The sequence below is a fragment of the Vulpes vulpes genome, chromosome 11 (genome assembly GCF_048418805.1).
Source record: "Vulpes vulpes isolate BD-2025 chromosome 11, VulVul3, whole genome shotgun sequence".
NCBI classification, from domain to species: Eukaryota; Metazoa; Chordata; class Mammalia; order Carnivora; family Canidae; genus Vulpes; species Vulpes vulpes.
Window position 1 is genome coordinate 94,070,801 of NC_132790.1, and position 15,992 is coordinate 94,086,792.

General features: G+C 34.4%; 1 non-coding gene across 1 annotated transcript; it reads left to right on the forward strand.

Annotated features, from left to right (window-relative positions):
- The first annotated feature begins 13,788 nt into the window (after positions 1–13,788).
- Positions 13,789–13,895, forward strand: LOC112932835 (U6 spliceosomal RNA). Its single transcript, XR_003237568.1, has one exon. It is a non-coding gene; the product is annotated as a U6 spliceosomal RNA (small nuclear RNA).
- The last annotated feature ends 2,097 nt before the right edge of the window (positions 13,896–15,992 follow it).

Here is a 15,992-nt window from a genome sequence, read left to right on the forward strand (position 1 = left end):
TCCATATATGCTAGTTCATCGTGTGTAATTAACACCCTAATAGTTCAAAACCAGGCTGCATGCTTCCAGTTCAAATTGTGAACAGAGCCCAGGAATTTATCAAACTTCCATCCCAAAATCTGATTAAGACTTAAAAAATACCAATAGTAGCAGCTAAAATGGCAGTAGCTAATTTCTATTTAGCACCTGTTATGCGCCAGGCACTCTTCTGCATGTATCATTTTACAGATGAACAGACGGAGGCATCAGAAAGTTAAGAAACCTGTGTCAAGTCACAAAATCAACATTTGCTAAAACCAAGATTTTAAATCAGAGCCCATGAAGGAGGCCCCGATGCTAAAGTGCCAGTAAAGAGAAGATGAGAAAGGAGGAGGAAAAATTTTAAAAAATCAATAAAAATGATGAAAATAATAAATGGTTCTTTTGGTAAGCAAAATTTTTGAAAAATCTCTGGAAGACAATCGATTGATGGAAGGAGTACAATCATAAGAACAGTGGCAGACTATGGGACAATCATCATCAGGATATTTAAGTAAGAAATGTCTGTAATACAGCTAGACTAATTAGCCATTCTCTCTCCCAAAAAAAAAAAACAAAAAAACCACACACAGTGAAGCTGAAGAATTTGTCCACACTCTAAAGCAAGCTACTCTATCAGTCAGGGTCCCACCAAGGAAACAGGAAGTAATTACAACTTCCTGGAATTTAATGCAGAGAACTAATTACACAGGGGATGGTAGTGCTAAGAAGCCACACAGGGGATAGAGGGCAAAAGTAGGAAGCAGGGTGGACATAGAAGCAGGACATAGTGTTCCTGAAGGCAAAAGGTCAGGTCACTTAACAGAGGTTTGGAGGCAGCCTATTCAGGGAAAGCATAAGAAACTTCTGGAAGCACTGCCTGAGACAAACAGAAAGGGAGGGGAGAAAGAGGCCTTTTCATTGTCCTCCTCCATGTCCTAACCTGCTGCCTCTGTGTCCTATTGAACAAACCCATCCAAAAGCATTTTAGATGATACCTAGGAAACACAACCTTCCAAAGTCAGCTTTCCTGAGATATCAGGCTCATTCCTTACCAAGGGCAAGGAATGATTCGAGCACACAAGTCCAGACCAGCATGGATATTTCTAAATAAAGCGAAAGACTATCCTGGCAAACTGTCCCAGCAGGGTGTGAGGGCCAGAGATAAACATAACAGAGCCTGATATAACCCTGGAATCCTAACTTAACAATATTAGTTGCCTAGAATTATCATACTAGTCCTTATTTATAAATTTGAAAGGACAACCTAGAATCAACAAGCATCTGGGGAAAGTGAACAATATGAAAAAGAATCATCATCATAAATAAACACAACCTCTAATCCTGGAGGAAACAATGAGAGGCAGAAAAGAAATTTGAAATAATTCTAAATTACTGTCAGAGAAATTAGACAACACCTGCATCCATAAAACTAGAATATACTTCTATAAAAAAGAAGCAATCAAAGAAAAAGAAAATGTTCTTGGAAAGTAGGTCATAAAGTTGTTAATAAAAATTTCAGACAGGCTGAATCACAGAATGAACATTACTGAAGACAGAGTTTGTGACATGGAAGTTAAGGCTGAATAAATCTTCTAGGACAAAAACAACAACACAGAAATTGAAAATATAAGAAAAAAGTGAACTCCAGATAGACAAAATAGGGTTCAAAAAACTAAGAAAATAAGAATTGAAAAAAGTAGGAGAAAACTTTTCAAACTCAAGAAAGATAAAAGTGTTCAGACTGGAAGGGCCTATTCAGACCTAAGGAAAAAACAATGAGAAAAAGATACACATTTAGACATTTATAAAGTCACTGACCAGAGAAAGAACTCTGAAAGCTTCCAAAATTTTAAAACTAGATATCAACAAAGAAATGAGAATCAGGTTCTTTAAAAAAATATATTTTATTTATTTATTCATGAGAGACCGAGAGAGAGAGGCAGAGATACAGGCAGAGGGAGAAGCAGGCTCCTCCCAGGGAGCCCGATGTGGGACTCGATCACAGGTCTCCAGGATCACACCCTGGGCTGAAGGCAGGCGCTAAACCGCTGAGCCACCCAGGCTGCCAGAGAATCAGGTTCTAATCAGACTTCTAATCAACTGTACCAAGCACTTAAATAAAATGGAACAATGGTGTCAAAGTTTTGAGAGGAAATTATAGATATAGATATGGATGGAGATGCAAGTATAGTAACAAATATAGAGTCAAAAACCAGAAGTATACACACTATAATAATGAAAGAAATTTTCCTAGGTAAAGACTGGTAACCTGTTTGTGTTTACTCTTCACTGCCTCTAGCACAGTCCCTGGCACAGACAAGTTGCTCAATCAATACTCTTGGCTCTATGAATCAAGTATTGTTGAATGGCATACAGAGGGGCTGACTAGGACCCTGAAGTCTTAATGAGAAGCTATATAGGTAGCAACCACCTCACTTCTATGAACGATTACAACTCAGTCAGTATTACTCTCTTAAGGAATTCTTGCTTTCTGAGAATTAGGGTCCTCATATTTGATTAATTAATTTGGATGCAGTTGGATGCATTATTTGAAAGCCACCATGAAGCTGGCTTGTGCCTCTAAAGATATCTTGTCTAGTACTGCCAAATAACAGTACATCCTGTAATGGCAGGCTTTACCACTCAAAATCTGTCTTTGGTAATTTAGATGTCAAGGCAACAGAGGCAAGATTGGTTCCTCAAACTTGGCTGGTGTCTTTAGGGTAACTGACCTTTTGAAGCTTACTCTAAAAAAAAATTTTTTTAAATATAAAAAAAAAAAAAGAAGCTTACTCTACACCTTTGTTGTGAGGGCTTGGGACCCAGTGAGAGGGCTACCACGGGTTCCTGGCTCTGTTAACGCCATGTCTAACTGCGATTGATTTTTATCAACTCAAGTAATTTCTCTCATGCTATAAGAACTTTACCAGTACATATTTAAAAGCACTTTATTATATAAGAAATACATATTCATTACATAAAATATAAAAACTAGAGAGCAGAAATTAAAAATTACTCTTAATTCAATTGACCAATTACTGCTATTAAGAGTTACTCTTAATTCAATTACTACCATTTTATGTGTATTTTACCCATATTTTTCTTATAAAAATAAAATCACACTTTTCATTGAATGAAATATCACTAACATTCTTCCATGTCAATACTTGTACTTTTATGTCATCAGTTTTTAGTGCTTTGGTTTACTATATGGATATATCAATATTAATATCAGCAAGATCCTATGTTGGATATTTTGGATATTTCCAATAGAACTAAAACATTTTGTGAAAGTAATATCTTAATTGACTACTAATAAATATCCTTCTGATTGTATCCTTAAACCGTTTTTCAAATAAAAACTTCCTTTCTTTCCATTATAAAGCAATAGTAATATATTTTGAAATGATATAACGTTTTATCTTTTAAAAGTCAAAATAATGCCTGTTCACAGTAGAAAATTTAGAAAATGCAGAAAAATTTCTTGAAAAAATTTAAAACATCCTAATCTCACCACACACAAAAAAAACCTGACCACTGTTAATACATTATTAAGTATTCAATTCTAACTGAAGAATTAAATTACAGCCTACCTTGGGGATTAAGGGAATTTATTAACATATACTTTTGTTGTTTTCACATTGTCCTATTTCTTGTATTCCTTCTTTGTTCTACTAAATTATACCCTCAAGCAATGATTTTAGGAAAGGAGTATGCCGATGAATTTCCTGAGTCCATGTTTTCCAAAACCATTTTTTTTTTGATGTTGCCCTCACACCTAATATTTTAGGTGTAAAAGCCTATGTATATAATAATTTTCCTCAAAACAGATGAGACTTAAGCTATATTTGGAACAATTAAAAAATGTTAGCCAAGAAAAGCAAGAATAAAATTGTTCTGAAAGTAAAAATACTAAGTGGTTGACTGCAAACAGCATTAGAGGACTAAAAAAAGATCTATTTACATCAGAAAAAAAAGTCCTAAAATGGAGCAATGGAGTAGAAGACAAGGTCAAAAGACAGGAAGAGGGATCCCTGGGTGGTGCAGCGGTTTAGCGCCTGCCTTTGTCCCAGGGCGCGATGCTGGAGACCCAGGATCGAATCCCACGTCGGGCTCCCGGTGCATGGAGCCTGCTTCTCTCTCTCTCTCTCTCTTCTGTGTGTGTGACTATCATAAATAGATAAAAATTTTTAAAAAAAGACAGGAAGAATATGAACATCTTCAAAGACAGGTAAATATTTTTACCAATTTATTAGAAATTCTTAGGAGGTATGAATGATATGAAGTAAGAAGGACTTTCAGATCCCAGTAGTATAATGCCCAGCAATAGTAGGAACTCAGTATTTGTTGAATGAATGAAGAAAGTTTGACATTAACCAAATCATTAGGTTAAAAGGGTCCACACTAATATCTTAATTGACTACTGGTAAAATGGTAATGATAACAAATGAGATAGTCATTAATCATGTGTTCATTTCAGACAGGATGTACTAAAAGGCAACAGACACTATTTGCCCAAGGATCTGAATTTTCCTACAGCAATGATGAATGTGAAATAGTTCACTCATTCTATTACCTGAAACAGTGTCAGAAAATTGTAAAATAGCTCATTTTTAGCTGGAAATGTCCTAAGACATTTGTCTTAGGAGTAGCGTGTTCTAACTTTAAATGTCTCTTTCCAAGAAGCAAAAAATTTTACCAAGGTACTAAAAAGGCATGCAAGAAAGTCTTTTAGTTATATTAAAAACCAATTTTCCTGGTCTTTTATCTACCTCTGCTTCATTCTCCCAAGTGGCCTTGAGGAATTCAGTCACTTGGGACGTGTCCTAAAGCTAACCTCTTTATGTGATGCCCAGCAACACACAAACTCTCAATAAATATTTAGAGAACAAATATATTTACATAAATAAATTACATAAGTACATTAGTTGCAGAGAAGTAGTTCCATCAAACAATTAAGCCCTTGAGTTTCTATAACACTTCTTATTTCCTGGATGCACTTTCACATGTATTTTCTAATGAAATACAATGCATTGCATACAGATATTTCAACTGTCATTAGTAAGAAAACCTAATCCAAACTGGCCAAACAATAATACGATCCGAAGTTTCTAAAAATATAAAGATTTTCCAATGTTAACTACTCCGGAAACTTAATGATGTCATCAAGAATCCTGATTCTCTGCTCTACTTTCTAGAGTCAACTTAATCATACTGCTTTCCTCAGAGGACCACCGCCAAAAAAAACCCGGAGATACAGCATTCCTCTTACACGTCCAATTGAATATCTTCCTCAAAAGTTCTTTCCTTCACTTTGATGATGGAAGGAAAAAGTTTCCCGGAAATCTCTCATTGAGAGATACCTCATTGCCCCGAATCATATTACATGTCTATTATTGAATCATTCACAGTCCAAGGGGCTTGACTGCTCTGATGCGTGGTGTGTGTGTGTGTGTGTGTGTGTGTGTGTGTGTGTGTATGTGTGTGTTTCTGCATAGTGGAGTGGAGGATGAGAAGATAACAGAACAAAATCAGAACAATTTAAGCTAACAGAAGGGAGGAATGGATGACAGGGAGACATTCAACAACCATCCATTCAAGCCATTTCCTTCCTAGCTAATATGAGAATTCTGAAACTCCATGCCATACTAGAAAATTTCATAGACTCATAGAATTTTAGAAGTGGAAGGACCAAACAAGTACTTTAATCTTTTTTTTTTTTTTTTTTTTTTTTTTTTTTTTTTTTTACAAATGAGGAAAACTAAGCTTTAAGCTTTCAAGAGATTAAATGCCCCACTGTAGGTCACCATTCAGTTAAAACAGAACTGATTATTATGCTCAAGTTATTTAATGACCAACCATATGCTGGGTGACATTCCTCTTCAAAAATTAGAATGATGACATTCTAGATAAGATAGGAACACTCAGTTGCTAACATGTCAACAGATTGATGAAAATACCTACAGCAGTTACTGGGTAAAGACTGGAGTAGCAATTATTTTTAAACTAGGTAATTATTAATGGGTAAATTTTGTTTTCAATTGTTTATAATCAGTGTACCCCAAAACTTAATTTTTAGGAAAAAATTCCTGGGACTCCTTCTCTACTGTAAAGAACCAGCCACATCCTAAGAAATGCTGTATCATTGGATCCCATCCTCATCAAGAATGAGAAAAATGGGCAGAATTTATAACTAGCAGAACTTGAATAAGTGTTAAGTAGGGAAAGTATTAAGCATTTTATCATTTCTTTTTAATATGAGTGTAGTTGACACACAATGTTACATTAGTTTCAGGTGTACAACTTAGCGAGTTGGCAAATTTTTTTGTCTCTACATCGTTTATTTCTGTTCTGATCTTTATGATTTCCTTTCTTCTACTCACCTTGGGCTTTTTTTGTTCTTCTTTCTCTAGTTCCTTTAGGTATAAATTTAGATTGAGATTTTTCTTACTTCTTGTTGTAGGCCAGTATTGGTGTATAATTCCATCTTACAACTGTTTACATTGTGTCCCAGAGACTTGGTACCACTGTGTGGTACATTTGTCTCCATGTATTTTCTTCATTTCTTCTTTAATTGCTTTATTGACTCATTGGATGTTTAGCATTGTGCTGTTTAGTCTCCCATGTTTGTGCTTTTTCCAGTTTGTTTTTGTGATTTATTTCTAGTTTCATACTATTGTGGTCAGAAAAGATTCATGGTTTGATTTCAATCTTTTTAAATTTATTGAGGCTTGTTTAATGGCCTAATATGTGATCTGTTCCGAAGAATGTTCCATATGCACTTGAAAAGAATGTGTATTTTGTTGTTTTGGGATGAAATGTTCTGTATATATCTGTTAAGTCCAATGTACCATTCAAAGACTTTTCCTTATTGATTTTCCCTCTAGATGATCTATCCATTGATGTAAATGGAGTGTTAAAGTCCCCTACTATTATTATATTACCACCAATTTCTCTCTTAATGTCTGTTAATATTTGCTTTATGTATTTAGGTGCTCCAGGGTTGGGTGCATAGATATTTACAACTGCTATAGCCTCTTCTTGGATTGATCTATCCTTATGTAATGTACTTTTTTGTCTCTTGTTACAGTCTTTGTTTTCAAGTCTATTTTGTCTGATGTAAGTATTGTTACATTGGCTTTTTTTCACTTTCATTTGCATAAATGTTTTTCCATCCCCTCACTTTCAGTCTCTATGATCTTTAGGTCTGAAATGAGTCTCTTGTAAGCAGCATATAGCTGGGTCTTATTTTTTTATTCATTCTACCATTCTATGTCTTTTGATTGCAGCATTTAGACCATTTACATTTAAAGTAATTATTCATACATATGTACTTTTTGCCATTTTTAAAATATGGTTTTGGTTGTTTTATGGTTCTTTTTTCCTTTCTTCTCTTGCTCCCTTTGTGATCAATAAGTATCTGTGTTCTATTTGACTTTCTTTCTTTCTCTTTATTTTTTGTCTATCTATCACAGGTTTTGGATTTGTGGTTATTATGAAATTCATATATAACTAATCCTAAGTAAATAGCAGTCTATTTTAATGATATTGATGATTAATAATTAATGATTTTGTTTAATGATATTGATGATCATTTAACTTCAAACACATTCTTAAAAAAGATAAAAAGAAAGAAAAAAGAATATAACAAAAAATATTTTTTCTTTTGCTTTTTCCCCTTCTCCCTTTTTACTCTGTTCTCCACATTTTATTTATATGTTGTCATATTTTGCATAATTGTATTAACATTTTTCTTATATCCTATTATAGCCATTTCTTTTTCACTTAAAAAATCCCTTTAACATTTCTTGTAAGGCTGGTTTAGTGGTGATAAATCCTTTATCTATTGTTTTTCTGGGAAATTATTTATCTGAATGTTAACCTTGGAGGATGGAGTATTCTTGGTTGTAGGTTTTTCCATTTCAGCACTTTGAATACATCACACTACTCTTTTCTGACTTCCAAAATTTCTGCTGAAAAGTCAGCGGACAGTCTTACAGGTTTTCCCTTATAGGTAACTTTGTGTTTCTCTCTTGATGCTTTTAGGATTCTTTATCTTTTGACATTTTAATTATTATATGCCATGCTATGTACTTCCTTGGGTACATAGTTTGGAACTCTGGGATTCTTGGACTTGGACACTTCCCTTCTTAGATTAGGGAAGTTTTCAGTTATTATTTCTTCAAATAAATTTTCTACAACTTTCTCTCTCTCTTCTTTTCTGGGACCCCTACAATGCAAATGTTTGTTCACTTGATATTGTCTAAGCAGTTTCAATCTACTCTCATTTCTTTTCACTATTTGCTATTCAGCTCGTGTGTTTTCCATTACCTGCTCTTCCAGACCACTGATACAGTCTTCTGCATCCTCTAATCTACTCCTCTAGCATGTTTGTTTTTTTTTTTATTTCAGTTGTTATATTCTTCAGCTCTGATTGGTTCTTTATAATATTTTCTATTTCTTTATTGAATCTCACTGAGTTCTTCCATTCTATTCTCCAGCCCAGTGAGTAACTTTATAATCGTTACTTTGAATTCTTTATTAGGCATATTGCTTATCTCTGTTTCATTTAATTCTTTTACTAAAGTTTTTTCTTTTTCTTTCTTTTGGAGCATATTCTTCTGTCTTCCTATATGCTTGACTTTCTGTTTGTTTATATGGGTTGGGCAAATGACTACTTCTCTTAAAGCTGAAGAAGTAATCTTCTGTATGGTGAGCCCTATACAGGTTCTGTGTACTTGGTGATTTTTGCTGGTTGGATGCTAGTCACTTTTTTAAACCATAGCTTTTTACAGAGAAAATAAAGGAGAAAAAGTAATTAATAATAATAATAATAATAATTAATAATAAAACAAGAGGAAAACCTGCAGCTGTTTCTGTGCCCCAATACCACAGGGCAGCTGGTGTAGGCTTGGTGACCCTGGGCACACTGACATTGAAAGCTCTCTCTAATGACCAGACCTGGCAACCCTCCAATTTTGGTGTCTGAACCTACCCCTTATGCCACCTAGGTCCTGTTCAATCTAGGCTTCTAAGGTGGAGGGCGAAAGAATGTTCCTGCAGTACCTCAGCCCTTTGAACTATGGCTTTTTTTCTTTTTTCTGTGTCCCAGTGCACCTAGGGCTGGTATGGGCCTATGGACCCTAGACTCACTGAAGTCACAAGCTTACTGAGACAACTGGATCCACCTTCTATGGTGTCCCACTCTGCTCCAGTCAAGGCTTATAAGGTTGGGGCGGTGGGGGTGGGGTGGAGTGGGTTGGGGGGAAATTGTAAACTGTGTTGTTGTCCAGTCTCTTTGACCTGGAGAGCTTTTCCACAGCTCCTCCACCACTTGGCAGAGTTCTAGTGTTCTCTCTTTTATATGCTAGTTAAATCATGGTTTGTTTGTATGTTTTTTTTTCTGTGCCCAAAGACCAAAGAGATCTGTTCCTGTTCCCTCAGTGCTTTCCCTCTCTGCTGCCTTTCACAGCATCAGGGGTAGGGGTTCCCTTTGTCTCTGGTTGTTCAGTAGCTGTTCAGTAGCCCTCAGTTCTTCTTCAGGAAGAATTGTTCTATTAATAGGTGTAATTTGGTGTATTCCATGGAGGAGGTGAGTTGGGTCTTCTTACATTGCCATCTTGAACTGGCTTCCTTAAAGCATTTCATTTTCCAATTACCTCAAACATTTCATTTGAGATTATTTATATAGTTTTCCTATTTTCAAGGCCATTCTAAAATTTTCTGTATTGTAAGACCTATTAAAACTAATGTATATGAAATATGCATTATGAAATTATGTCAGAGGCTCTAACTTTTAAATGTATATGTTTTCCCTAGTCCCAAAAATAGCAGATGTGCAGAAATTACTTCCACGTATAAAATTAAAAGTTTATTGTATAGGAAAAAATTCATCCTTGTCTTAATTTTTTTTCTATTTCTGACATAACAAAACCATATGTTGCTCTCTAGAACTGTAATACCTCTGTCACCAATGATAATTGCTAATGTATTTCAACCTTTCATGAAGCATTAACAGGATTCTAAGAAACAATCATTAAAATATTCCAGAAAAACATGTGAGATGAATAAAATTAGCCATTTCCGAAGAAGAAAGGACTAAGAACACTAACTATTGCTTTTAAGCCATTAAAACTTATATTCAATCACATTTATTGTTATGGTTCCCAGCCAGTTAATTTTTTTAATGCATGACCTTGAATTAGGAAATATTTACAGGAAATATTTTATGTGACATGAAATCAGGCATAAAAATTAAGTCACCATGTAAGAGAGCACCAGTTTCCATTACTTTGGACATAGCTGTCAAATAATAACATATATCCTGAGCCAGAATACATTAACATCAATTTTCCCATTATTCATCTTCTGCTTGATATTTTTGTGATGATGAGATGCAAAAACATTTAAAAGTATACATTAATCCTCTGATAAAATTCTAATAATGAAAAATTAAAGGCCAATAATTTAATGGTGCAAAATAAGCTATAATTTTTGGAGGAGAAAAGAAGAAACAACAACTATAAATTTAAAATGTTTCAAGATAAATTAGCTGATATTACAATTATATAATTATAATTATAATATGTATAATTATAATATGTATAATAAGGAAAACAATTTTAAATTATAAAATATAACTATGTAGCATAATTATAATACAGAATCATAATTTTACGTTATTTTTATATTCTAAAATAATCCTAGACATGTTTACGCTATTTGAAACCATTTTCCCAATTTTTTTTTTTTTAAGATTTTATTTATTTATTCGTGAGAGACACACAGAGAGAGAGGGAGAGACACAGGCAGAGGGAGAAGCAGGCTCCTCGCAAGGAGCCCGACATGGGACTTGATCCCAGGTCTCCAGGATCACGCCCCGGGCTGAAGACGGCGCTAAACCGCTGGGCCACCGGGGCTGCCCACCCAATGGTTTTTTAATTTAATAGTTCTTATATGTTGATATTTCAAATTATTGCATGTTGATATTTAGTAGTTACGTTGATATTTAGCATGATGATATTTAGTAGTTACTTGAAGTTTCAAGCCTATATTAGGATTATCCTATCCTCCAAGGAGAATATCCATTTACAAATATAATTCGTTTACTGTTTTTAAGATGTATTTATTTATTTATTTTAGAGAGAGAGCAAGCAGGGGGAGGATACAAAGAAAGAGAATCCTGAAGCAGACTACTCACTGAGCATGGAGCCCAATACAGGGATCAATCTTAGGATCCCAAGATCATAACCTGAGCCAAAACCAAGAGCCAACTGCTTAACCAATTGAGCCACCTAGGTACCCCAACAAGTATAACTCTTAACATATATACAAAATAATATAAACGTTTCCAGCTAAACATACCCTACTTTGGAAAGAATTTTGTGAATTAACATTCACATTTGTTCAACATTTGTTCAACTTTGGCCAACAAAGGTGTTGTATTTGGAAACTCAAATATATTAAGAAAGTAATGTCTTTGAACTACTTTTCTCAAGGCTTAGCAATCACTTTACTACCCCTAACTACGTACCTATCAGATGAGTTATTATAAGGGTCCCATTCTACAAATTAGGAGACTGAGAACAAAAACAAACCAGCCTTTATTAATCAAAATACAGACTTACAGTAGCTAAGGATCAAGAAGAACAACAGAGAACCACAACATGAGCTTTAGAAAGGTAATGGGAGTAATATTTTTGAAATATCTTTTGGTGTATTTTTGCCTTCTTCATTAGATGGTCTCTTTCCCCATAACCATTGCAGTATTACTGCTCCAGTAAAAGAGAAAGCAATTATCCCAACACTGGGAAGAAGCATATGCTGCAATGGAAATAATGTTTGTCAAACCATCTCTTTTTCCTCCGGTGCATACAAGAAAACTCCCATTCCCAGCTCCCACACACTTCTATCTAAGTGGAACCATGTATCTTAGATTGAGTCAATAAAGAATGCCAATTCTAGTCCTTACCATTAGATACCCATTAAATGCCCCTGAAATCTTTCACACACTCTCTTTACTCTCTATATTGTTAGATGTGAAAAATGTGGAGGTTGAAGGGGCACGTGAGAGTTAGAAAAATAATCCCCTGATTTAACTCTTGGAGGAGGCACATACAGGAGATCTCCCTTCCTTTTCCCACTAACCCCCACTGGTCTTTGCATGAATGAAAAACAAAATTTTATTGCATTAAACTTCTGGGATTCATTATACTAATACATATTATATAAAAGTTCCCCTTTGACAGGAAACCCATAAATTCTAGGAATATAAGGGTAAAGAGGAAAAAATGAAAGAAGTCCCTCAAGAGCCAACTAAGGAGGGATTAAGGCTTTAATACTAACAATTTAAAAATAGGATCTGATAAAAGGAAGAAAGATGATAAAATACCCCTTTGGGTGCCTCCGAAGGAGGGAGAGGTAGTACTTTCCAAGAGCTCATTTTCAATTACAGGACTAACAAAAAGACAGTACTCCCTTCAAGGGAACATCTTTCCAATCACTGAAAAATGCAAATCAAGTTTATAACCTTATCCTTGGTGTCATTCATAGCCCTGCCCTTTGCTTCTCACTCTCCCTCAAGACGTTAGAGCACTGTAGTCCAACATCACTATATTTCTCAAAACCTGGGTTATTCCATTTTAGACTACAAACCAAGGTCCAGGAAAAGCCCAGCCTTCTTAGACTATTCACATAGCTCCCATCCTCTACAGTCACCTGATCAAAGAAAAATAAATACAACTCTGCAAAAGGCCTTATAATTTTTTCCTCAATATTAATTTTATAAGAATCATAATTCACAAAACAGAGATATGATAAAGATAATCCCAATTTATAGCATCCAACAGAATACAACTTTCTCATGTGAATATCTGCATTTAGACCATTTCTATAAAGGGCTTTCCCAAGTACCATGACTAAATATTTGCTTTATTTTTTTTTATTTTTTTGGATACTTGCTTTAAATACGCTTGAAAATTTTGTTTCTTTTTTTGTACCTCAAAATACAAAAATGGTCTGTCCCAAAGGTAAATTAAAATTTCCACCTCAAAAATAAAATAAATAAAATAAAATAAGAAATAAAATTTCCACCTCAAACTTATCTACTTAATAAGTAGAGAACACTGTGTATACAGAACATTTACCAAAATTAATCATACACTAGTGCATAAAACAAATGTTAACAAATTTTCACAAATTGATATCATACAGATGTTTTCTGACTATAAAAGAATTAAGTTAGAAAGCAATAAAAAAAATCCTCTTATGTTTGGAAACGAAGTGATGTGCTGCCAAATAATTTACTGGCAGCCCTAGTAGCTCAGCGGTTTAGCACTGCCTTCAGCCCAGGGTGTGATCCTGGAGTCCCGGGATTGAGTCCCACGTCAGGCTCCATGCATGGAGCCTACTTCTCCCTCTGCCTGGGTCTCTGCCTCTCTCTCTCTCTCTGTCTCTCATGAATAAATAAATAAAATATTTTTAAAAAATAAGATAAAATAAAAGGCTTTTAGTACCTAAGAAGTGAAGATCTGCCAACAAAAGTATAGCAGACTTCTCTACCAAAAAATAATATATATATATACATATATAAAAATAAAGAATATGTAAATATATAGAAAAACATAATAAATCTAAATTCTTGGACTGGAAGACTAGAGATTTTTAAAAATATGAGTGCTTCCCAAATTACTTTTTAGATTCAATGCAATGCAAATGACAATTCCAGCAGAACTTTTGTGTGTCAATCTGATTCTCAAAGGCATATGAGTGCTTGCTTCAGCAGCACATACACTAAGATTGTAACACTATAGAGAAGATTAGCATGGCCTCTGTGCAAGGATGACACACAAGTTCGTGAAGTATTCCATATATTTTTTAAAATATAATGTCAAAAATTCAATTCAGAAGTACAATTATAAAGTTACTGGTGGCTCTGCAAAAAGCATAAAGGATTCTAGAGACTTCATTACTGCAGAATTGAGATCTAATCATGCCGAGATTAAAAATACCTTAACTGAGATGTAATCAAAGACATATGAATTTAAATGGCCAAGAATAGCCAAAAACAGTCTTTAGGAGGAAACAAGTTGGGATACTACTCTATATTCTTTTACTGGACATTAGAACTTACTATTAAGGTATAATAAAGGTAGTTTCTCTTGCTGCAAAAATAGACAAATATGAACCAATGGAGCAGAATAATATTTCAGAAGCAGACTCGCAATCTGGGGAATGTGGCATGTAGAACAGTGCTTAAATATTTCTTAGCAGCACCTGGGTGGCACAGTCAGTTAAGCTTCCAAATCTTGGGTTCAGCTCAAGTCTGATCTCAGAGTGGTGAGATGGAGCCTCATGTCTAGCTCCACCTGGGCATGAAGTCTGCTTGAGTGTCTCTCTCCCTCCCCCTCTGCCTCTGCCTCTGCCTCTCTCTCTCAAATAAATCTTAAAAAAAAAAAAGACTTGACTGTGCTGGAAGAATTAGTGGTCCATATGGAAAATGATGAAACTAGAACCCTTCCTATACCACACAGAAAAAATTAATTCCAAACAGATCACAGATCCAAACATGAAAGGATAACAATAGAGTTTCAACAAAATAATATCAGAGAATATAGTAATGATCTTAGAGCAGCAAAGTTTTCTTAAGTAAAAATAAAGAACATTAACCATAAAAGAAAAGTTGATTAGTTGGATTACATGAAAATTCAGAACTTTTCAAGTGTGTGAACAATCACAACACAAAGGTAGAGAAGATGATTATAGTATATATAATTGACTAAGGGCTTATATTTCATATATGTAAAAGATGCCTACAAATTATATAAAAAAGAAAAGAAAATAGAAAAATGGGCAAAAGACTGGAATCAACTCTTCACAAGAGGATAAGCAAATGAATAATAAAGATATTAAAAGATGCTTGCCTTCATTAATTACCAAAGAAATGCAAATTAAATCCAAATATGATATCACTCTACACACATCAAAATGCATAAAAATTTTTTAAAAGACTACCCGTCAGGTTTTCCTGGGTCTCTTAGTTGGTTAAGCATCTGCCTTTGGCTCAAGTCATTATCCCAGGGGCCTGGGATTAAGCCCCGTATCATGCTCCCTGCTTCTCACAGTGTCTGCTTCTCCCTCTGCCTCTCCCCCCTGTTCTCTCTTTCTTTCTCTCTCTGTCTCAAATAATTAAATAAAATCTTTAAAAAAAAAAAAACTTTAAAAAAATAAAAAAAGACTAACAATATCAGGTGATACTGAGAAAACAGAACAGTTGGAAGTCTAATGCTCTGCTAGTAGAAGTGTAAACTGGTGCTATTTTGAAAAACTAACAAAATTTACTTAAGATAAATGAACATAGGCATACCCCTTGACACAACAACTCCATCCCTATGTATATGCTAACAGAAAAAGGTACATATGTTCATGCGAAAGTATGTAAAAAATATTCATAGTAGCAATAATGATAATGGCTAAAAACTAGAAACAATTCAAAGTCTCATCAATAGTAAAAATGATTTAAAAATCAAATAATTCACTGAGCCATACAATACAGAATATAATTAAAAAATCCAAATAAATTCTACAAAGAACATGAATGATTCCATAAGCATTTGTTGAGTGAACATGGCCAAACCCAAAAGTTATTAAGCTAGCAGGTAAATTTTAAAACGTTCAAGACTATTCTGGTGTTACAGCCAGAATAGTATCACCTTTGGAAAGAGGGAGGGAATATTACTGGGAAGAGACATGATGGCTTCTAGGGTATTGACAGTGTTTTATTTCTTGAATTAGGTGTCTTTAATAAATGTTCCAAAACATCTATATTCTCTCAAGTCACCATGATTAAAAAAAAAAAATATATATATATATATATATATATAACATGTATGCATATTAGTTACATGTTAAATGTTAACTTGGAATGGTTAGAACAAGCCAGCAGTGGAAAAGAAATAAAACCTAGAGTATGT